The sequence below is a fragment of the Eretmochelys imbricata genome, chromosome 6 (genome assembly GCF_965152235.1).
Source record: "Eretmochelys imbricata isolate rEreImb1 chromosome 6, rEreImb1.hap1, whole genome shotgun sequence".
NCBI classification, from domain to species: domain Eukaryota; kingdom Metazoa; phylum Chordata; order Testudines; family Cheloniidae; genus Eretmochelys; species Eretmochelys imbricata.
This window is the reverse complement of record NC_135577.1, coordinates 53,867,460-53,891,560: the sequence shown is the minus strand read 5'-3', so window position 1 is coordinate 53,891,560 and position 24,101 is coordinate 53,867,460.

Sequence of the window (24,101 nt, the reverse complement as noted above, 5' to 3'; positions counted from 1 at the left end):
GGACAGCTAACCGCTTCCAGCATATCAAAGCCCCACCTGAAGAGTTTTATAATGACTGGGCCAGAGAGCTGAGTCATGAAGAGGGAGCATTGTATGTCCTGGAGAGCCAGGATGGATGTGGCTGAACAAGTCATCAGGAGGAGGAGGGGGGTGTCAGACCTGAGTGGAGCTAATCCCCAGATCCAAGGAGGTTTCAAATGGTGAGCGAACCCCTTAGTATGGAGTGATTAAACCAATGAGCTCTTTGACTTAGCCAGCAGCAGCTTGTGGTTAATTTACCAAATGTATTTCCCCAAATATGTGGTGACTTTGGGTCTAGCCATCAGAAGAGACACTGCAAGGAGGGTTCATAACAGCCGGTAGGGACACATAACTGGCAAACAGTTACAGTACAGATCAGTTTCAATAGCCCAAGGCACAGCAAGGCCAATAAACCAGTTCAATGGCTGCATGTCACTTGTAGCTGACCTTGCAATACAATAATAGTAAATGAGTTCTGTACCTGAAATATACTATTGACATACTAGACCGAATTCTCCTTTCAGCCACATGGTATAAAACCAGAATAACTTCACTGAAGCCTGTGATTGGATATACAACCCCCACACCGGAGTTAGGAAGCAGCTCTGTGCCCAGATGGCCACACATGCAAACTCTACACAAGCTGGAGGTGGAGTTTAAAAAGTGAAGCAGAGCCACTCAGGGGAGGTGGGCTGTGGAAAGGAGCAGACCTCTGCTCTGAGCTCTGGGGAAGCACATCTCAGGAGTTCTGGTTGCCTGAGACCTGGTAACATAGACCTAATAAAGCCTGCAAAGGAGACACTGGTGACTGATTGTGAAAGTCAGGAACTTTATTTGTAGCTGGGGGCGGGGGGGTCTGAGCTGCAGAAGAAGGGAGAGATCACACAAGATGGAACTATAACTGAAAAGGGGAATTTCAGGGAGGGAAACAACCTGCTGTGCCCCTGCCTGACCACTAGGCACCACTGATGGTAAGTGCTCCCCTTTACAAAGCTATTAATTAATTGTCCACAGAAGGTGGCTTACCTGCCAACCACACAATATAGTGACAACAAATAGTGCAGCTCAGTTCACTAATAGAGTGGCAGTAAGGAAGAGAATGGGACTTAAGGAACACACAGGATGGGTCTTCCCACCACAGTGGCCTTATAATTGTAAGGAACAGCTGTGTCAAAGAACAATTTCCCCCAACAACTACCTAACATCTGGAAACCTGTAGAGAACCCAAAAAATCAACATCTGAAGAGTAAAAAAATATTTCAGATGGCTTTACTATCCTGCCACTGAGTCTACTTCATATCTTCTGTCTCAGGCTTCTATTGGCAAATGAAAGGAAATCAGTGCGGTGTGAGGATATCCTTGGCTCAGGCCACTCTTATTCTCTCTGATCTGGTTAACAGATCAGGATGGATGCTGAGAGGGAGAAAAATAAGGAGGCTGGCATATTTGTCTGCACCTGAGTCATATAACACTCCTGGACAATGGCCACAGACCGTTCTGCAAGGTTTGACACAAAAATGTGCATAGCCAACAGGCACTAAAATATATTTAATACTATTTGTAATTCAAATGTCTGTAAAACACCAGGAAGCCCCTGACTTTGGAGTACCTTCTTGGGAAATCAATTAGGGAAAGCTAGCTAGAGTAACTATGACTCTTGAAGGAAGAGGAGAGCTTTGCATTTATATAGTACCTTTCACCTTGAAGTGATTTACAAACATTCTATTAAACTGCTTATTCCACTGATAGTGTGCCAAAGTACAGCAGGGAATAAAGTTCAAGACCACCAACACAGTACAGCTACAGAACCTGCGGCAGCGAGTCTCGGAGCCCAGGGCTATAGATTTGGGTTTTCAGGGCTCACACTATGATGCTAAAAATAGACCTTTCACTGGAGCCTACCTCCCTCTGCTTCAGAGCCCCAGAATGTCTACATTGCTATTTTTAGTTTTGTTGTGCAAATTTGGCAAGCCCAAGTCTGTAGACCCAGGTTCTGAGACTTGCTTCTGCAGGTTTTTGCTTGCTGTGTAAACGGGACTTACAGGCCAGATTTTCAAAGGTATTTAGGCATCTAAAGATACAGATAAACTCTTAGTGGGATTTTCAAAATGCCTAGGCAGCTGATTCCCACTAGAGTTAGTTTCCTTTGAAATCAGTCTTGTTGGTGCTTTTGAAAATCCACTGGTTCCTGTCTGCATCTTTAAATGCCTAAATAGCTTTAAAAATCTGTCCCTCTGACTCCTGTTCTAGCAATTGTTGTTGTGCCTTGTATTGAATATAATACTGCTCCAATGCTGCGGTCAGATCAGGGCCCCACTGTGGCATGCATTCTACAAATGCACAACAAGACAGTCTCGGCCCCCAAGAATTTACAGTCTAAGTTAAGAGAAGACACAAGAAGTAGGTATAACAAGCAGATGCAGAGAGTAAGGGAGGGAGAGCAGTAGGTAATAGGGATAGGAATATGTGGCTATGTAGATTAGTTACAGTATCTGCACAATTTGTAAGGGTTTTTTTTAAGATATAAATAATCAGTTGGCATCACTGGTACCAGTAATTCTGGCTAGCCACCTGTCTAACTCTGCTAGTGTTTCAATAGTGCTTCACATATTTGTTACAATATATATGTTCCTACATGTGTCTGAAAGCTTCCTGTAGGTAACACATAGTTTTAAATATGCCTTCTTTTCCAGTCTCCATACTTCTAGTGTTAACCTCTCTGTATCTCAGTTTACTTAAGTGATATGTAAAAGGTCACACATCAAGGCAGTAGCAGAGCTAGGAATGAAACCCAGGCATCCTGACTCCTACCATTCTCCTGCTTTTATGAATAGACTGCACTCCCTCCATAATCTCAGTTTTTCATTTTCAATTCAAGTATTCTAGCAAAAGTGTAAAAATATTAGAGGGGGAAAAATAACCCCAGTACCAGTTTGCTAATCTAGAATCTGATATATAGTGCTAATCGGCCAGATAGTTTCTTCTTGTCATACAAATCCTTTGCATTCCTCATTTTCAGCTCTTTTTGTACTTTAAAGCCATCAGATTATGTTATGTGCCTGATGAGGTTCCTTTTATAGTGTCAGATTTATGCCTCATATAACACAGTCCATTAGAGCATATACAATAGTTACTATACAGCTAGGGCCACTACTGTTGAATACTGAAGTATTTTTATAAGGGTTAGGTACAGATAATTGCTTTCTAAATAAGAATCTCTAAAGAGACTATTGGTCCCAGACTCCTCAAGCTTTTAGGACTTGATGCAAAGCACACTTCAGTAAATTGAAAGACTCCTGTTTGATTTAAATGATTTTTGGATCAGTCCCATAATTTAGCAAAGAACACTTTGGGGCAAATGGCTTATAGATATAGAATTGTCATCACAGTCCACGGCTTTAAAAAAAAAAATCTCTCCAAGGGATCATTTTGTGCTGTGATTCCTCTTCATACATGGCACCACATGGTGAGAATTGAAGAGTTCATTGGTGTGAGAGTTACTGATAAAGAGAGACACAACCACTATCAGCCAGGAAAGTACTGTCGAGCTAACTGAGAAAACAGCTAAAATGTATTTCAGCACAGAGGGGTTGGTGCCTCATACACTCAACTGCTCACCATTATTTGCACCATTATTTCCACTGGAGAAGCGGTTTCATTTGCTTGCTTTTCTAATACCTTTTACCTAATTTATATAGGAATCATAATGTGCACCCAGATAAAGTAGCACAAAAAGCAAACAGAATTTAAGAAGAATTTCAAGATTTATTATTTTTATTCTACTTTGTACTAAATTTGCACCTTGCATCTGATAATATTATGGGCCAATATGAAATGGAGCTGTAGTGTTGTGCTACTCTTCCTTTAAAACATTTTACAAACAATAGTTGAACCTCACAACATACAGATTATTATGTCCATATTAAAACTGCACTGGGCAATCAGAGAGAGTTTATGATATCAATGGTGAGAAATCTCAAGCAAAATTCACTCTGCCTAAAGTAATCTCTCCTGGGCAACTTTGGACAGAAACACAAACCAGCAAACTGTCAGTTCAACTTACAACTCTCTCCATACATTTAGCCACATAATGTACAATGCCAAATTCACTGGTAAATTGAACTGGCCAATTAAGGAAGATGTATACCTCATTTATGTCACTGGCTCTGTGTAAAACTGCCCCAAGTGTACAGATGAATTTGGCTCATGATATCTAAACAATCTGAGAAGCTTGATTCCCTTCTATCTGCAGACAATTTGGGCTACATTCATCCCCATGTAACTTCACTGATATCAGTGGTGTTACAGTAGATTCATAGATTCATAGATATTAAGGTCAGAAGGGACCATTATAATCATCTAGTCCGACCTCCTGCACAACGCAGGCCACAGAATCTCACCCACTCACTCCTGTGAAAAACCTCACCTATGTCTGAGCCATTGAAGTCCTCATATCGTGGTTTAAAGACTTCAAGGAGCAGAGAATCTTCCAGCAAGTGACCCATGCCCCATGCTACAGAGGAAGGCAAAAAACCTCCAGGGCCTCTTCCAATCTGCCCTAGAGGAAATTTCTCCAGTAGGCTAGGATGAATGAATTTGGTTCCTCATGTTCATATAAGCAATTGAACTCTTTTCTCAATTAATGCATGATGATCCATGATTATAAACAGTAAGGATTTTAGCATTATCCAGGTTTCTGATGAAAGATAAAATAAATATGCAAAATATCATGTATATGAGCACAGTTTAACTACGTTAGTAATGGACAAATCTCAGAAGCTGTAGATGTTCAGTCTGGCTGAATACCCAAAAGATTTCTTGTTTAACCTAACTTTCGTTGTACTGGTCCAGATTTGTAGTGGGTATAAATTAGCATTATTACCTTGATATCAGTGGTGTGATTTGATTTACACCAGCTAAAGATCCTGCTTATTTATCTGTAAACTTTGTGCTCAGTCTTGCTCCCACTGAAATCAAAGGCAAAACTCCCATTGACTTCTAAGGGACCATATAAGAGTGTAAGTCTAATGGGACTTGGACTTCTAAATCCATTTTTGGAAATGGAACTTAAGCTGCAAATTCACTTTGGTGCTTTTAAAAATGTTATCCTTTGTGCTCTTTGCTACGAGGCTGCTTTTGCCACAGCTCTCTTCCTTGGCTCATAGTCCAATGATATTGTCACTAGGTTATATTATGGAGGGCTTAATCCTGCTTCAGTTGAACAGGTTTCAATTTACAGGGTGATGCCAATTCCTAATGCTGTGTAAAGTCCCACTGACTTCAATGGGAGGTCTTGGGGCACTTTGAGTACAGGATCAGACTCCTTAAGGCCTAGTTCTCCCTTCCCTTACGCCAGTATAAATCAGGAAAAACTCCACTGAAGTCAATGGAGTTCAACAAATGTAAACTAGTGTGTATAAGAGGAGAATCTGTATTTTAAACTGTAAACTTTTCAAAGCAGGGACCTTGTCTTCATACTTTGTTTGTAAATAACATCACCTCCAATAACACATTATACATAATATATACATTATTACTAATTATTATTTTTATTATTGTTGTTTACTTAGTATAATAGATACATCAGCAGAAGAAGTGAATAGATAATTAAATTTAGGAGACACAGACCATCTTTCAGTGGGTCAGTTCCTTCGCAGGATAATCTATTTAAAATTCATCCAGGTATAACTCCTATTAAAATTTGATGATCAGAATTTAATAATGCAAACTACATGAGTATTAATGCTTTACTTTTATTGCTATCCAAAACCCATTGATGAAGTACTGTAAGGGGGGGTTATCTTGGTGTCCTGAAAATATTCTAAATTACACAGCACAGCACCAGTAGCCCTGACTGACTGTGTATATCATGCCATGGATAATCATCCTAGAGCTTGCAAAAGAAATATGTGGGGGACATATATAAATCCTGGACAGCAACTATGAGTTTAAATTAAACCACGCTGAGGACATGATAAAACACTCAGTGAAATTTCCAAATTTCTTATGCTATCAAATTTATTCGTAACAAGAGGCCTGGTTCTAATCTTTCACTGAAGTAAATCAAACTTAATTCCATACAAATCATGAGAGCTACAATGGTGGGATTGCTCCAAGATGAGAATCAGGCCTAATATTTTTGTATTGCTATCAACCACATTTAGTTTTTTTCAAATATGTCTCTTCTGATTAATAGTAACCACTTAAAAATGCTATCACAATGTATTTTAGGAGATGGAATTTTATAAGATGACAGTTTAAAAGAGATGGACTAGATTTTTATGTTGTTTATTTTGGTGTAAATTCAGATTAGTTCCAATGAAGTCAATGGTAACTGGGTTTTGTTAGGTTCACACCAATATAGCAGAAGTTGGCTCAATTCTCATGTGAGGCTGCCATTTAATACTGACTCTGATATATATCTGTGTGTGTGTGTGTGTGTGTATGTGTATATATTTATAAACAAGCAATACACCTTCAGATATATACAAATAAAGCTGAAGGTTTATTGCTTGATTTTTTTTATAGGTTTTTTTGTTTTTTTTTTTAGTTTTGAGCACCCTTCTACTCAGTTTATTGCCTGAATCACAGAGATTTGGGATGGGGACTAATGATTTTGGGTAAGTCTGGAATTTTCAAATGTAACTAGGACTATTTTGTCACATTGGGTGCTTTATTATAGACTGTCAAGGTTCCTCCCCCACTCTGAACTCTAGGGTACAGATATGGGGACCTGCATGAAAAACCTCCTAAGCTTATCTTTACCAGCTTAGGTCAAAACTTCCCCAAGGTACAAAGTATTCCACCCGTGGTCCTTGGAATGGCCGCTACCACCACCAAACTAATACTGGTTACTGGGGAAGAGCTGTTTGGACGTGTCTTTCCCCCCAAAATACTTCCCAAAACCCTGCACCCCACTTCCTGGACAAGGTTTGGTAAAAAGCCTCACCAATTTGCCTAGGTGACTACAGACCCAGACCCTTGGATCTTAAGAACAATGAACAATCCTCCCAACACTTGCACCCCCCCTTTCCTGGGAAATGTTGGATAAAAAGCCTCACCAATTTGCATAGGTGACCACAGACCCAAACCCTTGGATCTGAGAACAATGAAAAAACATTCAGTTTTTTACAAGAAGACTTTTAATAGAAAATAGAAGTAAATAGAAATGAAGAAATCCCCCCTGTAAAATCAGGATGGTAGATATCTTACAGGGTAATTAGATTAGAAAACATAGAGAACCCCTCTAGGCAAAACCTTAAGTTACAAAAAAGATACACAGACAGAAATAGTTATTCTATTCAGCACAATTCTTTTCTCAGCCATTTAAAGAAATCGTAATCCAACACTTACCTAGCTAGATTACTTACTAAAAGTTCTAAGACTCCATTCCTGGTCTATCCCCTGCAGAAACCAGCATATAGACAGACACAGACCCTTTGTTTCTCTCCCTCCTCCCAGCTTTTGAAAGTATCTTGTCTCCTCATTGGTCATTTTGGTCAGGTGCCAGCGAGGTTACCTTTAGCTTCTTAACCCTTTACAGGTGAGAGGAGCTTTCCCCTGGCCAGGAGGGATTTCAAAGGGGTTTACCCTTCCCTTTATATTTATGACATAGACAATATGAAGTTATTTGTTATTGTACATCATCCTTTTTTTCTTTTGGCAATTTACTTGAGTGAATAATTTGCAATGAATCATTCATCTGATGGGTTTTGCTTCTTCTTTTTTTTTCCTATTTGTGAATCTTCCCTGAAGTTTGCAGAATTCTCAAATGTATTCATTGTTCAAAGTGACTTACAAACTTCTACATCAAATTAATTTTCATCATAGATTGCTTGTGAACAGTACCTTTGTGGAAACTCATGAACTGTAATTCTCACAGTGTTGGGATTAAAGTCATCCAGTTGGGGAAAAGAAATGAAACCATGAGATCTATGTAACTAAGCAAAATGGCAGGAATTGTTGAGTACGATGTTGAAAATTGCATATAAAATTCAAAATTTGTTTCGACTTAAAATTGCTTTCTTTAGTATTTGCACTAGTCAAGTTTTAGGACTCAAATATTTGCAGAAGATGTTGAATGAAAGGATGTCAAAATATTGCCCTTACTCATGATTAATAATACCTTATTCCATGACTGGTAATGTTGAAGTCAGTAGATCCACTCATGGAATAAGGTGCTAATTAGTAAGAATAATGGTGTCAGAAAGTGACCAAGCATTTAAAGTTTGAAGAAATGTTCATGGAAATATTTCCATGTGTCATAAATATAAAGGGAAGGGTAAACCCCTTTGAAATCCCTCCTGGCCAGGGGAAAGCTCCTCTCACCTGTAAAGGGTTAAGAAGCTAAAGGTAACCTCGCTGGCACCTGACCAAAATGACCAATGAGGAGACAAGATACTTTCAAAAGCTGGGAGGAGGGAGAGAAACAAAGGGTCTGTGTCTGTCTGTAGTCGTCTTGGCCGGGGATAGACCAGGAATGGAGTCTTAGAACTTTTAGTAAGTAATCTAGCTAGGTATGTGTTAGATTATGATTTCTTTAAATGGCTGAGAAAAGAATTGTGCTGAATAGAATAACTATTTCTGTCTGTGTATCTTTTTTGTAACCTAAGGTTTTGCCTAGAGGAGTTCTCTATGTTTTTGAATCTAATTACCCTGTAAGATATCTACCATCCTGATTTTACAGGGGGGATTTCTTTATTTCTATTTACTTCTATTTTTTATTAAAAGTCTTCTTGTAAAAAACTGAATGCTTTTTCATTGTTCTCAGATCCAAGGGTTTGGGTCTGTGGTCACCTATGCAAATTGATGAGGCTTTTTATCCAACATTTCCCAGGGGGTGCAAGTGTTGGGAGTATTGTTCATTGTTCTTAAGATCCAAGGGTCTGGGTCTGTAGTCACCTAGGCAAATTGGTGAGGCTTTTTACCAAACCTTGTCCAGGAAGTGGGGTGCAGGGTTTTGGGAAGTATTTTGGGGGGAAAGACGCGTCCAAACAGCTCTTCCCCAGTAACCAGTATTAGTTTGGTGGTGGTAGCGGCCATTCCAAGGACAACGGGGGGAATATTTTGTACCTTGGGGAAGTTTTGACCTAAGCTGGTAAAGATAAGCTTAGGAGGTTTTTCATGCAGGTCCCCACATCTGTACCCTAGAGTTCAGAGTGGGGGAGGAACCTTGACATGGTGGCATAGTGGTGGGATTAACCTGAAATCATTTTGAGATCCAGTTGAGATTTTTTGAACTAGAAATACAGATTTTAAAAAGGAATTTTTTTTTTCCTGTGGAAAGGAAGTCCAGAAAGCAGCTTTGAAACTGAAAGCAGCTTGGTTTTTCTCTGCTTTGTGGCCAAGCAGAGACAAAAGGGGATTATCTTTGTGAATTGCAGGTTTTCTTTGCCTGGAGGCAGGGTACTTAACTCCTGCAGGGAAATTCAGTCTTTCAACCCAGAGTTTTTTTTTCTTTTCTTCCTAAAAGTAAATAAGGGGTGTGTGCTCTACTCATTTGCCTGGAGACAAAAGTGGCAGGGTTTTTTTTTAGGATTTTGATTTTTTTGTTTTACAAGGAGCACAGGTTTGAAAAGGATTTTTTTTTTCTTTGGGCTGGGTAAGCAGGTTTCCAAGAAGTTAGAGGTTTTTTGCTTTAATTTGGGCCCAGAGCAGAGACAAGGGAATTGTCTTTTTCTGTAGGCTGACAATCACTATCAGAGAATAGGTATTCTATTCCAGCACAGCAAAATTTTACAGCCAAGTTTTGTTTGTTTATTTCTAAACCTCGGGTGTAAAGTTAGTTAAAAACAGAGAGGTTAGAATGGCAAAATCCGCTGCTCGACTACAGCTCGAATTAGCCAAATTTCAGGCTGAGGAAAGACAAAGGGAACTTGAAAGACAGATAGAACTCGTGCGGCTGAAGAAGGAACAAGAAAGGGAGGCAGAACAACACCAAGCGGCTGCTCACAGGAGAGCTATGGAAGCGAGGGACAAAGAACTGGAGGAGAAGGAAAAAGAGAGGAAGTATGTGGAGGAGATGGAGAAGATAAAGGCTCAGCAGAATATCCCAACAAACCCTAGTAATCCTTCTCCAAGTACCACTTCCCATCCCAGAAAGTTCCCCACCTACAAGGCAGGCGATGATACTGAGGCCTTCCTAGAAAACTTCGAAAGGGCCTGCCTTGGGTACAACATCTCTACTGACCAATACATGGTAGAGCTGAGGCCGCAGCTCAGTGGACCCTTAGCTGAGGTGGCAGCTGAAATGCCTAAAGAACACATGAACAAGTATGAACTGTTTAAATCCAAGGCGAGAGTCAGAATGGGGATAACACCCGAGCAGTCTCGTCGGAGGTTCAGAGCCCTAAGGTGGAAACCAGACATGTCATTTACCCGACATGCCTACCACATTGTGAAACATTGGGATGCCTGGATATCAGGAGCAAGTGTTGAATCTCCAGTAAATTTGCCCTTCCTAATGCAAATGGAACAATTCTTAGAGGGTGTTCCTGAGGAAATAGAAAGATACATCCTAGATGGGAAACCCAAAACTGTAATTGAGGCAGGAGAGATTGGAGCCAGATGGGTGGAGGTGGCAGAGAAGAAGAAAACTGGTCGCAGTTGGAGTGGAGACCAGAAGGGACCACCCCAGACCACACCCTATTACCGGGGGCCGCCCAAAACCCCACCTACCTCCCAAAGAACCCTCCAGACCCCTTATCGTCCCACCACCCCGTTCTCCAGCAACCCTCCTCGCCCCAGTGACCCGTCAGCTGGACGATGTTTTAAATGTAACGAGCTGGGGCATGTAAAGGCCAACTGCCCCAAGAACCCCAACAGATTACAATTCATTGCACTGGAATCACACCAGAGGTCCACAGGCCCAGATACCTCCCAGATACCCTTGGAGCGGAGGGAAACTGTGAGTGTGGGCGGGAAGAAGGTCACCGCGTGGAGGGACACCGGAGCACAAGTGTCGGCTATCCATGCTTCCTTAGTGGACCCCAATTTAATCAACCCAGAGATCCAAGTGACGATTCAACCCTTCAAGTCCAACTCTTTCAATTTGCCTACAGCCAAGTTGCCTGTCCAGTACAAGGGCTGGTCAGGAACGTGGACTTTTGCAGTCTATGATGATTATCCCATCCCCATGCTGTTGGGGGAAGACTTGGCCAATCATGTGAAGCAGGCCAAGAGGGTGGGAATGGTCACCCGCAGCCAGGCTAAACAAGCCATGAGGCCTAGCTCTGTTCCGGAAACTTCTATCAGGACCCAGTCAGAGGTGATGGACCCGGACCCCAGGCCAATGTCTGCAACAGCAGTAGTGGATCCAGTCCCAGAGACCCAGACGGAACCAGTCCCAGAACCGGAACCAGCCAAACAACCAACACCAGACCCCGTGCCAGCACTGAATCCAGTACTTGGAACCTCAACACCAGAGGGCCCCACTGAACCTGAACTGGCAGCAGCCGATAACCCTACACAAGAGGCTCAGCCGGAGCCTGAATCCCAACATAGTGCACCAGCGGAGAGCGGTTCACAGTCAACAGAAACAGCTCCATCCCCTATATCGCTTCCAGAGGGACCAAGCCTAGGTCCACAATCCAATGAGGAACTGATGTCCCCAGCATCAAGGGAACAGTTCCAGACCTAACAGGAAGCAGATGAAAGCCTCCAGAGAGCTTGGACGGCGGCACGGAGCAACCCACCGCCTCTCAGCTCTTCTAATCAATCCAGGTTTGTTGTAGAAAGAGGACTTTTATACAAGGAAACTCTTTCTGGTGGACACCAGGAAGACTGGCATCCTCAGAGACAGTTGGTAGTTCCAACTAAATACCGGGCCAAGCTCTTGAGCTTAGCCCATGATCACCCTAGTGGCCATGCTGGGGTGAACAGGACCGAAGACCGTTTGGGGGGATCATTCCACTGGGAGGGAATGGGCAAGGATGTTTCTACCTATGTCCAGTCTTGTGAGGTGTGCCAAAGAGTGGGAAAACCCCAAGACCAGGTCAAAGCCCCTCTTCAGCCACTCCCCATCATTGAAGTTCCATTTCAGCGAGTAGCTGTGGATATTCTGGGTCCTTTTCCGAAAAAGACACCCAGAGGAAAGCAGTACATACTGACTTTCATGGATTTTGCCACCCGATGGCCGGAAGCAGTAGCTCTAAGCAACACCAGGGCTAAAAGTGTGTGCCAGGCACTAGCAGACATTTTTGCCAGTGTAGGTTGGCCCTCTGACATCCTCACAGATGCAGGGACTAATTTCCTGGCAGGAACTATGAAAACCTTTGGGAAGCTCATGGGGTAAATCACTTGGTTGCCACTCCTTACCACCATCAAATAAATGGCATGGTGGAGAAGTTTAATGGAACTTTGGGGGCCATGATACGTAAATTCGTAAATGAGCACTCCAATGATTGGGACCTAGTGTTGCAGCAGTTGCTCTTTGCCTACAGAGCTGTACCACATCCCAGTTTAGGGTTTTCCCCATTTGAACTTGTATATGGCCGTGAGGTTAAGGGGCCATTGCAGTTGGTGAAGCAGCAATGGGAGGGATTTACACCTTCTCCAGAAACTAACATTCTGGACTTTGTAACCAACCTACAAAACACCCTCCGAACCTCTTTAGCCCTTGCTAGAGAAAACTTATAGGATGCTCAAAAAGAGCAAAAAGCCTGGTATGATAAACATGCCAGAGAGCGTTCCTTCAAATTAGGAGACCAGGTCATGGTCTTAAGGGCGCTCCAGGCCCATAAAATGGAAGCATCGTGGGAAGGGCCATTCACGGTCCAGGAGCGCCTGGGAGCTGTTAATTATCTCATAGCATTCCCCACCTCCAACCGGAAGCCTAAGGTGTACCATATTAATTCTCTAAAGCCCTTTTATTCCAGAGAATTAAAGGTTTGTCAGTTTACAGCCCAGGGAGGAGACGACGCTGAATGGCCTGAAGGTGTCTACTACGAAGGGAAAAGTGCTGGTGGTGTGGAAGAGGTGAACCTCTCCATGACCCTTGGGCGTATGCAGCGACAGCAGATCCAGGAGCTGTGCACTAGCTACGCGCCAACGTTCTCAGCCACCCCAGGACTGACTGAACGGGCATACCACTCCATTGACACAGGTAATGCTCACCCAATTAGGGTCCAACCTTACCGGGTGTCTCCTCAAGCTAAAACTGCTATAGAACGGGAGATCCCGGATATGTTACAGATGGGTGTAATCCGCCCCTCTGAAAGTGCATGGGCATCTCCAGTGGTTCTAGTTCCCAAACCAGATGGGGAAATACGTTTTTGCGTGGACTACCGTAAGCTAAATGCTGTAACTCGCCCAGACAACTATCCAATGCCACGCACAGATGAACTATTAGAGAAACTGGGACGGGCCCAGTTCATCTCTACCTTGGACTTAACCAAGGGGTACTGGCAGGTACCGCTAGATGAATCTGCCAAGGAAAGGTCAGCCTTCATCACACATCTCGGGCTGTATGAATTTAATGTACTCCCTTTCGGTCTGCGAAATGCACCCGCCACTTTCCAAAGACTTGTAGATGGTCTCCTAGTGGGATTAGGAGAATATGCAGTCGCCTACCTTGACGACGTGGCCATATTTTCGGATTCCTGGGCAGACCACCTGGAACATCTACAAAAAGTCCTTGAGCGCATAAGGGAGGCAGGACTAACTGTTAAGGCTAAGAAGTGTCAAATAGGCCTAAACAGAGTGACTTACCTTGGACACCAGGTGGGTCAAGGAACTATCAGCCCCCTACAGGCCAAAGTGGATGCTATCCAAAAGTGGCCTGTCCCAAAGTCAAAGAAACAGGTTCAATCCTTCTTAGGCTTGGCCGGTTATTACAGACGATTTGTACCGCACTACAGCCAAATCGCTGCCCCACTGACAGACCTAACCAAAAAGAAACAGCCAAATGCTGTTCAGTGGACCGGAAAGTGTCAGAAGGCCTTTAACAAGCTTAAAGCGACACTCATGTCTGACCCTGTACTAAGGGCCCCAGACTTTGACAAACTGTTCCTAGTAACCACAGATGCATCCGAGCGTGGTGTGGGAGCAGTTTTAATGCAGAAAGGACCTGATCAAGAATTCCACCCTGTAGTGTTTCTCAGCAAAAAACTGTCTGAGAGGGAAAGCCACTGGTCAGTCACTGAAAAAGAATGTTATGCCATTGTCTACGCTCTGGAAAAGCTACGCCCATATGTTTGGGGACGGCGTTTCCACCTGCAAACCGACCATGCTGCACTGAAGTGGCTTCACACCATCAAAGAAACTAACAAAAAACTTCTTCGGTGGAGTTTAGCTCTCCAAGAGTTTGATTTCGACATCCAACACATCTCAGGAGCTTCTAACAAAGTGGCTGATGCACTCTCCCGTGAAAGTTTCCCAGAATCAACTGGTTAAAATCGTCCTTGAGATGTGGAAAATATTGTTAGTCTTTATGTACTTGGTAGTATATTTAGAGATGCATGTGTCTTATTAACTCTGTTTTTCCTAGAGCTCCAGGAAGAAATCCCAGCTAGTGTTTCACCCTAGCTGAGATTTGGGGGGCGTGTCATAAATATAAAGGGAAGGGTAAACCCCTTTGAAATCCCTCCTGGCCAGGGGAAAGCTCCTCTCACCTGTAAAGGGTTAAAAAGCTAAAGGTAACCTCGCTGGCACCTGACCAAAATGACCAATGAGGAGACAAGATACTTTCAAAAGCTGGGAGGAGGGAGAGAAACAAAGGGTCTGTGTCTGTCTGTAGTCGTCTTGGCCGGGGATAGACCAGGAATGGAGTCTTAGAACTTTTAGTAAGTAATCTAGCTAGGTATGTGTTAGATTATGATTTCTTTAAATGGCTGAGAAAAGAATTGTGCTGAATAGAATAACTATTTCTGTCTGTGTATCTTTTTTGTAACCTAAGGTTTTGCCTAGAGGGGTTCTCTATGTTTTTGAATCTAATTACCCTGTAAGATATCTACCATCCTGATTTTACAGGGGGGATTTCTTTATTTCTATTTACTTCTATTTTTTATTAAAAGTCTTCTTGTAAAAAACTGAATGCTTTTTCATTGTTCTCAGATCCAAGGGTTTGGGTCTGTGGTCACCTATGCAAATTGGTGAGGCTTTTTATCCAACATTTCCCAGGAAAGGGGGGGTGCAAGTGTTGGGAGGATTGTTCATTGTTCTTAGGATCCAAGGGTCTGGGTCTGTAGTCACCTAGGCAAATTGGTGAGGCTTTTTACCAAACCTTGTCCAGGAAGTGAGGTGCAGGGTTTTGGGAAGTATTTTGGGGGGGAAGACGCGTCCAAACAGCTCTTCCCCAGTAACCAGTATTAGTTTGGTGGTGGTAGCGGCCAGTCCAAGGACAAAGGGTGGAATATTTTGTACCTTGGGGAAGTTTTGACCTAAGCTGGTAAAGATAAGCTTAGGAGGTTTTTCATACAGGTCCCCACATCTGTACCCTAGAGTTCAGAGTGGGGGAGGAACCTTGACACCATGTTATTAATTCAGCTCTAGAATACTGTGAAAGACATTGTATTTCCTCTCTTCCAACAGCAGTCGTTCTGGGGACTTGCAGAGGCATGCTGAATCCATACTGTTAAGAACAGCTTTTTGAGAAGGCTCAGTAATAACATGTATATTCATTAGGAAAAAAATCATTTAGTTTATCAGAAGGAGGGTAATCACCTTAGTATGCAAATTTTTGCAAAATGTTGTACAGTCACAGATTAATCTTGTCTATATTTAGCCCAGGTTTGATAGATCCAGCTGGCTTACATGGGGTAGAAAGGGGGGTGGGAAGTTATATAATTTTTAATTTGAAAAAGAGTAAACCCAACAACAGACCATTAATGAACAGTAGCTATTTAGTTGATGCAAAGGCTAAATCATAAAACCTAATTCTGCTGAATTCTGACTATATTTTAGCATTAGCTCTGATTTCTATAGCAATTAATTTAAAAACCAATGCTGGGCAACTTCAATGTCCTTTTATAAGAAAATATCTAAAACAGGAATATCTTTCAAAGGTTTGTGGGGGAGTTGTTTTATGTTAATCCTCAATAGGCTAGGGGTTTGCCTTTTTTTATCTTCTGTTTGTGCAGAACCTGCCTGAAGATCTAACAATGTTAAGGCCTTGATTCTTCAGTGGAACTCCTTGTGCTTAATGTTAAGCATGTGCTTAGGTATCTGCAGGATCAGCTCTAAACACCTGTAATGTATGTGTTAATAGTGCTGGTGACAGGGCCATTTAAGCAGTGGGTGTTATTAGCTATTCTATTAGTTTGTTTCCATTTATAAAAAGGGCCCCAGACATACTCACATCAGAAATAGTACTCCCAGTATAACATAGCACAACAGTGTCATTCCATACTTCCAGGTGTTGTCCTGTCCTTGAGTATAGGCTAAAGTGTGTGAGAACTCTTTTAACCACCTCCATAATCTCTGAAAGTGTGGTCACCTCAATATAAGGCCACCAAAATCTATTTAAACTTGTGTTTTAATCACACATAATACTTGTACAAATAGGCTGAAGGAAAATCAAGTACTTACATGGTTTCTTCAAAGTGCCCTGAATATAAACCAATTCTGTGACTTTTGCTGAATCTCCTTAAGGGATATTACTTTCTAAGGGAAGGGGGAGGGGAGTATAACTTTTAAAAATATTTTAAAGTCTCATTATATTAATTGAATTTCAAAGTAGTTTTCAGATTTGTCATTGCCCATCTAACATTTTCCAGAAGTGACCATGTAAGATGGTGGAACAGAACTAAACACCTATGCATGCTGTTAGAGATAAAAAGAAAAGCAGTACTTGTGGCACCTTAGAGACTAACCAATTTATTTGAGCATAAGCTTTCGTGAGCTACAGCTCACTTCATCGGATGCATGCTGTGGAAAGTGTAGAAGATCTTTTTATACACACAAAGCATGAAAAAATGAGTGCCCACATATCTATTCAGGGGACACCATCACAGGGCCTAATAACATCAGCCACACTATTAGAGGGTCTTTCACCTGCACATCCACCAATGTGATATATGCCATCATGTGCCAGCAATGCCCCTCTGCCATGTACATTGGTCAAACTGGACAGTCTCTACGTAAAAGAATAAATGGACACAAATCAGATGTCAAGAATTATAACATTCATAAACCAGTCGGAGAACACTTCAATTTCTCTGGTCACGCGATTACAGACATGAAAGTTGCGATATTACAACAAAAAAACTTCAAAACCAGACTCCAGCGAGAGACTGTTGAATTGGAATTCATTTGCAAATTGGATACAATTAACTTAGGTTTGAATAGAGACTGGGAGTGGCTAAGTCATTATGCAAGGTAACCTATTTCCCCTTGTTTTTTCCTACCCCCCTCCCAGACTTTTTTGTTAAACCCTGGATATGTGCTGGAAATGGCCCACCTTGATTATCATACACATTGTAAGGAGAGTGATCACTTTAGATAAGCTATTACCAGCAGGAGAGTGGGGTGGGGGGAGAGAAAACCTTTTGTAGTGGTAAACACCCATTTTTTCATGCTTTGTGTGTATAAAAAGATCTTCTACACTTTCCACAGTATGCATCCGATGAAGTGAGCTGTAGCTCACGAAAGCTTATGCTCAAATAAATTGGTTAGTCTCTAAGGCGCCAGAAGTCCTCCTTTTCTTTTTGCGAATACAGACTAACACGGCTGTTACTCTGAAAGTTGTTAGAGATAGAGGCACATTTCATTCAAAATGCTCACAAGACATGTTTATACCTTTCTGTCAACAGTGACTCGCATCATTTGCCTTGTGTGAGTGTCTAAGACTGTGTCTACACTAGCAAGCTTACAGTGGCACTGCTGTACCAATGCAGTTGCGCCACTGTAAAATCGCTTGTGTGGTCTCTCTATGCTGACAGGCGGGAGCTCTCCCATCAACATAATAAAACCACCTGAACAAGCAGCAGTAGCTACATTGTCAGGAGAAACACTCCCACTAACATTGCGCTTGCCAACTGCCGCTTGTGTCAGCAAAACTTATGTCGCTTAGGGGTGTGAACCCCCCCTCCCCCGAGCGACATAAGTTTTGCTGTCGTAAGTGGTAGTGTAGACATGGCCTCGCTTCTATTGATTTCACAGCTCTCTGAGGCTTTTCAGCCCTAAATAATTGTTGTCACCAACTTTAAACCAGGGCTTTTGGATAGCCTTTAAGAAGTCATACAATTGATTATATTAAAAAAAAATGGCTGTAGTTAGGCAGTAAGTTCACAGGTGAGGTGAAGGAACTGCCCTGTCAAAATGAATATTGCAGATGATCCTTTTGGTAAGAAAGCTAAACTATATACTATATGTTGGTGTAGAGTTTGGTTTGTCACACACTGAATGGAGGGGTCTAGTAGAATTTGTCTCAATGTGATAGTAACTGTCTGACAGCAGTAAAATTGAAATAAGCAAAGGGATAGATAGCTCAGGGAGTTAATAATAGAATAGAGGGCCCTTCATCTTAATATTACTTGCTCAAATTTGGGCCAGGTCAATAGCACCAGAAGGGTCATTAATCTCATCTGACAGTTATTTGGTGGGCTACTTGAAATGACTCACTCATATGAGGTGATGGTCTCTTAGTTTATTTTTGAGTGTACATCAATAAATATAAAAGCACTTGTGGTCTTAGTCATTCAGGTCCTTGTGCCTGTTGCAAGGAGTTTGAGTATTGCCCATTGGTTCAAGTGTGAGCTGAGGCTACTGTCAGGATGAGTAAATCATAGAACTGTAGGACTGCAAGGGACTTTGAGAGGTTATCTAATCCAGACCCTTGCAATCATGGTAGGACTAAGTATTATCTAGACCATCCCCGGCAGGTGTTTGTTTAACCTGCTCTTCAAAATCTCCAATGATGCAGATTCTACAGCCTCCCTAAGCAATTTATTCCAGTGCTTAACCACCCTGACAGTTGGGAAGTTTTTTCTAATGTCCAACCTAAACTGCCCTTGCTGCAATTTAAGTCCATTGCTTCTTGCCCTATCCTCAGAGGTTAAAGAGAACAATTTTTCTCCCTCCTCCTTGTAACAACCTTTTCTGTACTTGAAAACTGTTATCATGTTCCTTCCTCAGTCTTTTCTTCTCCAGACTAAACAAACCCAGTTTTTTCAAGATCATAGGTCATGTTTTCTAAACCTTTAATCATTTTTCTTGCTCTTCTCTGATCTTTCTCCACTTTGTCCATATCTTTCCTGAAATGTAGTGTCCAGAACTGGACACAATACTCCAGTTTAGGCCTAATCAGCGCGGAGTAGAGCAGAAGAATTACTTCTCATGTCTTGTTTATAACTCTCCTGTTAATACATCACAGAATGATGTTTGCTTTTCTTGCAACGGTGTTACACTGTTGACTCATATTTAGCTTGTGATGCACTATGACCCCCAGACTCCTTCCTGCAGTACTCCTTCCTAAGCAGTCATTTCCCATTTTGTATGTGTGCAACTGATTGTTCCTTCCTTTGCATTTGTCCTTACTGAATTTCATCCTATTTACTTCAGACTATTTCTCCAGTTTGTCCAGATCATTTTGAATTTTAATCCTATCCTCCAAAACATTGACAACCCCTCTCAGCTGGGTATCATCTGCAAACTTTATAAGTGCACTTTCCATGACTTTATCTAAATTATTGTTGATGGCCTTGAACAGAACCTGAAGCATAACTGATCCCTAAGGAACCCCACTTAATATGCTCTTGACTGTGAACCACTGATAACTATTCTCTGGGAATCGTTTTCCAACCAGTTATGCACCTACCTTATAGTAGCTCCTTCTAGGTTGTATTTCCCTAGTTTATTTATGAGAAGGTCATGTGAGACAGTATCAAAAGCCTTAGTAAAGCCAAGATATAGCACATCTACCCCCTCCCCCCATCCACAAGGCTTGTTACTGTGTCAAAGAAAGCTATTAGCTTGATTTGACATGATTTGTTCTTGACAAATCCATGTTGTCTGTTACTTATCACCTTATTATCTTCTAGGTGTTCGCAAATTGATTGCTTAATTTTTGCTCCATTATCTTTCCAAGTACTGAAGTTAAGCTGTGTGGTCTGCAATTTCCCGGGTTCTCCTGATTTCCCTTTTTATAAATTGGCATTATATTTGCCCTTTTCCAGCCCTCTGGAATCTCTCCCATCTTCCTTGACTTTTCAGAGATAATCACTAATGGCTCAGATATTTCCTCAGTCAGCTCCTTGAGTATTCTAGGATGCATTTCATGAGGCCCTGGTGACCTGAAGACATCTAATTTGTCTCAGTAATTTTTAACTTCTTCTTTCCCTATTTTAGCCTCTGATCCTAGTTTATTTTCACTGGCATTCATTATGTTAGACATCCAGTTGCTACTAACCTTTTTGGTGAAAGCTGAAACGAAAAGGCCATTTAGTACTTCTGCAGTTTCCACATTTTGTTATTGTCGTCCCCCCCCTCACCCCCCCCCGCCCATTGAGTAATGGGAGTACCCTATTGCTGCTGTTCCTCTTACTTCTAATGTATTTGTAGAATGTTCCCCTGATATACTTAATTTCTCTAGCTAGTTTAAACTCATTTTGTGCCTTGGCCTTTCTAATTTTGTCCCTACAAACTTGTTATTTGTTTATATTAAATTTAAGATAATTGAAATTTGGTTTCACCTGGTTAAGCCCGGGTGGTCTCTTGCCATACTTCCTATCTTTCCTATGCAGTGGGATAGTTTGCTCTTGTACCTTTAATAATTTCTCTTTGAAAAACAGAGAACTCTCTTGAACTATTTTTCCCCTTAGACTTGCTTCCCATGGACTCTTACCTACCAGATCCCTGAGTTTGCTAAAGTCTGCCTTCTTGAAATCCATTATTTTTTATTGTTGCTGTTTTCCCTCCTACAATTCCTTAGAATCATAAACTCTACCATTTCATGGTCACTTTCACCTAAGCTACCTTCCACTATCAAATTCTCAACCAGTTCCTTCATGTTTGTCAAAATCAAATCTAGAACAGCCTCTCCCGTAGTAGCGTTCTCCAATTTCTGAAATAAAAACTTGTATCCAATACATTCCAAGAACTTGTTGAATAATCTGTACCATCATTTATTATTTTCCCAACAGATGTCTGGGTAGTTGAAGTTCCCCATCACCACCAATCCTATGCTTTGGATGATTTTGTTAATTGTTTTTAAAAAAAAACACTAAGAAGTAGTTCTCCTCACTGAGCAGTATTCAGTCTCAAGGCCACTGAGTACCTGCTCCTTTACTCTCAAGAGCACAAGATAGAAAATATGCAAAATGGGGGTAAAGAAAGGGCATATTTGAGGAGGCAGAAGCCTTAATATGGAACTTGACTAAATGGTCCCTTCTTATTCATGCTATGAGGAAGCAATCACTTACTGGGCACACAGCAGTAATTACACTTGAGACCCTTTGAGGTCTCCCATCATGGGAGGATGTTAAACAGCAGGTATTAACATTAGACACTTTTAAAATCAGCAGGTCCAGGTAACTGGCATCCAAGAGTCTTAAGAGTGGCTGAGGAGTTTGCTGGACTATTAATGTTGTTTTTTTCCATGAGTCTTAGCACACTGCTGAAGTTCTAGTTTACTAGAAGAAAACTAATGTTGTGCCAGTACTTAAAAACGGTAAACAGGATGACCAATTATAGGCCTGCAGTCTAACATCGATCCCAGGCAAGAGAAGAGAGCAGCTGATAAAGGAGGGTAATATAATTAATGCAAATCATTATGGATTCATGGGAAATAGTTTGACAGGATCTAACTTGATATTTCTTTTGATGAGATTACAAGTTTGGATGATAAAGGTAACAGTATTAATAACAGTGATGATTTCTATAAAGTATTTGACTTGTAAGTGCACAATACTTTGTTTAAACTAGACAGGTACACAATTAAATGGATTCAAAATTGGCTAACTGATGTGTTTCAAAATGTAATTGTAAGCCAGGAATCAACACTGAGTGAGTATGTTTCTAGTGGCGCCCCACAGAGATCAGTTGTTATCTCTACTTTATTTAACATTTTTATCAATGACCTGGAAGAAAACTTAAAATTAAGCACTGATAAATTTTGAAGATGACCCCCAAAATTGGTGGAGCAATATATAATGAAGAGGACAGGTCACTCATACAGAGCAAGCTGTATCACTTGGTAAACTGGGTGCAAGCTAAAAATATGCATTTTATATAGCTAAATGTAAATTATACATCTAGGAACAAAACATATGGGTCTTGTATACAGGGATGGGAGACTCTATCATGGGAAGCAATGACTCTGAAAAACATATGGGGGTCATGGTGGACAATCAGCTAAACATAAGCTCCTGGTGTGATGCTGTTTCCAAAAGGGTGAATGCAATCCTTTGACGCATAAACAGGGAAATCTTGAGTAGGAGTGGAGAGGTTATTTTACCTCTGTATTTCGTACTTGTGTGACTGCTGCTGGAATACTGTGTCCAGGTCTGGCATCTGCAATTCAATAAGGATGTTGACAAATTGGAAAGGATTAAAAGAAGAGCCATGAGAATGATTAAAGGATTCGAAAACATGCTTTATAGTGATTAGTGTCAAATAGCTCAATCTATTTATTTTTAAAAAGAGAAGGTTAAGGAATGACTCAATCACAGTTTATACCTACATGGGGAACAAATACTTGATAAGACTCTTCAATCTAGCAGATAAAGTCTACAACATGATCCAATGTCTAGAAGTTGAAGCTAGAAAAAATCAGAAATAAGGCATATTTTTTTAACAGTGAGGTTAATTATCATTGGAACAATTTACTGAGGGTTGTGGTGGAAACCAATATTAGATGTTTTCCTAAAAGATATGTTCTAGCAATCATTTGGGGACAGTTCTATTGCCTGAGTTATCCAGGAGGTCAGACTGGATGATCAGTGGTCCCTTCTTGGTATCTATTAAGTCAATGAGAGTTGTTCCTTTGACTTCATTGGGCTTTGGATCAGGCCGTGATTCAAAATCAAGTTCCTCTATGCTCCCTGTCCTGTTCATTGCATTTTACATTGTGCTAATGTGCACAAAACCCTACAGCTGAGTTGTGCAACATTATGCCTTATATGTAAATTCTGTAATAGTGAAAAACACCTTTTTGTGTTTCCCAAACTTTTGGACAATGGTCCACAGTCACACTTGGAATTAATGGCTGAAATGCCTCCCAACATACTCAGAGCAAAATGCACCTCAAGTGCTGTACAATGTGCATCACTTAGAAAGACTTATGTTCCAATGGAAAAGCAACACTTCAGAAGATAATTCAGTAGTTACTGTGGAAAGTGGCAGTGAAAGAGATAAATAGAGCTGGTGTTGCCATGTGAAACATTAATGTATGGCATTTCACAGCACTTAATATAGCCAGATGCCCCTGCTGCCCAACCCGCTCCTCCTCCATCTCTCCACTGCCTTTCAACAGAGAGACAACACTAACAGGGAGCTAACCCACATGCTTTTGAGCAACTTTACAATAAAGAAAGTAACCTCTGAGCTGGACCTTTGTCAAATCCTTTCTGGATATCTGAGGATGTGATGCCCACTGCATCCCACTTTTGTCGCCTGTGGTAGGCTTATCCTCAAAGAAATACAACTAGATGGTGAGGCATGACTTTCCTTTCTTAGAGGTCAACAGTCTTTGCTCACACTGTGTATTTCTAAGTGCTTTTCCTGTTTTGATCTCTTAAAAGGACTTTGTAAGACTTTCCCCACAAGTGAAATTTAAAATGATTGCTCTGTGATTCTCAGATGTGTCCTGAGTCCTTTGTTAATCAATGGCTCCATGATAACCAGTGGTACCTACTGAACTTCAACTAAGTCATCTTGAAAAAGTAATATTTGTAGGAATCTCTCTACAATTTTGATGATACTTCTGAAAGGGCCATGAGCAAAATAATAATGGATTACATTTATAATATCTCAAATTACATGTATAATGTCTCAAAAAGATCTTAAAGTGTGTTACAAACTATACTCCTGGTCCTGAGCCCATTGAGTTCTGAAGCTGCAAGTTCAAGCCCTACTTATGTACATAAATCACCTCATGCCTCATTGAAATTATGACTTCCTATAAGGTAAACCCACAGCAGGTATTT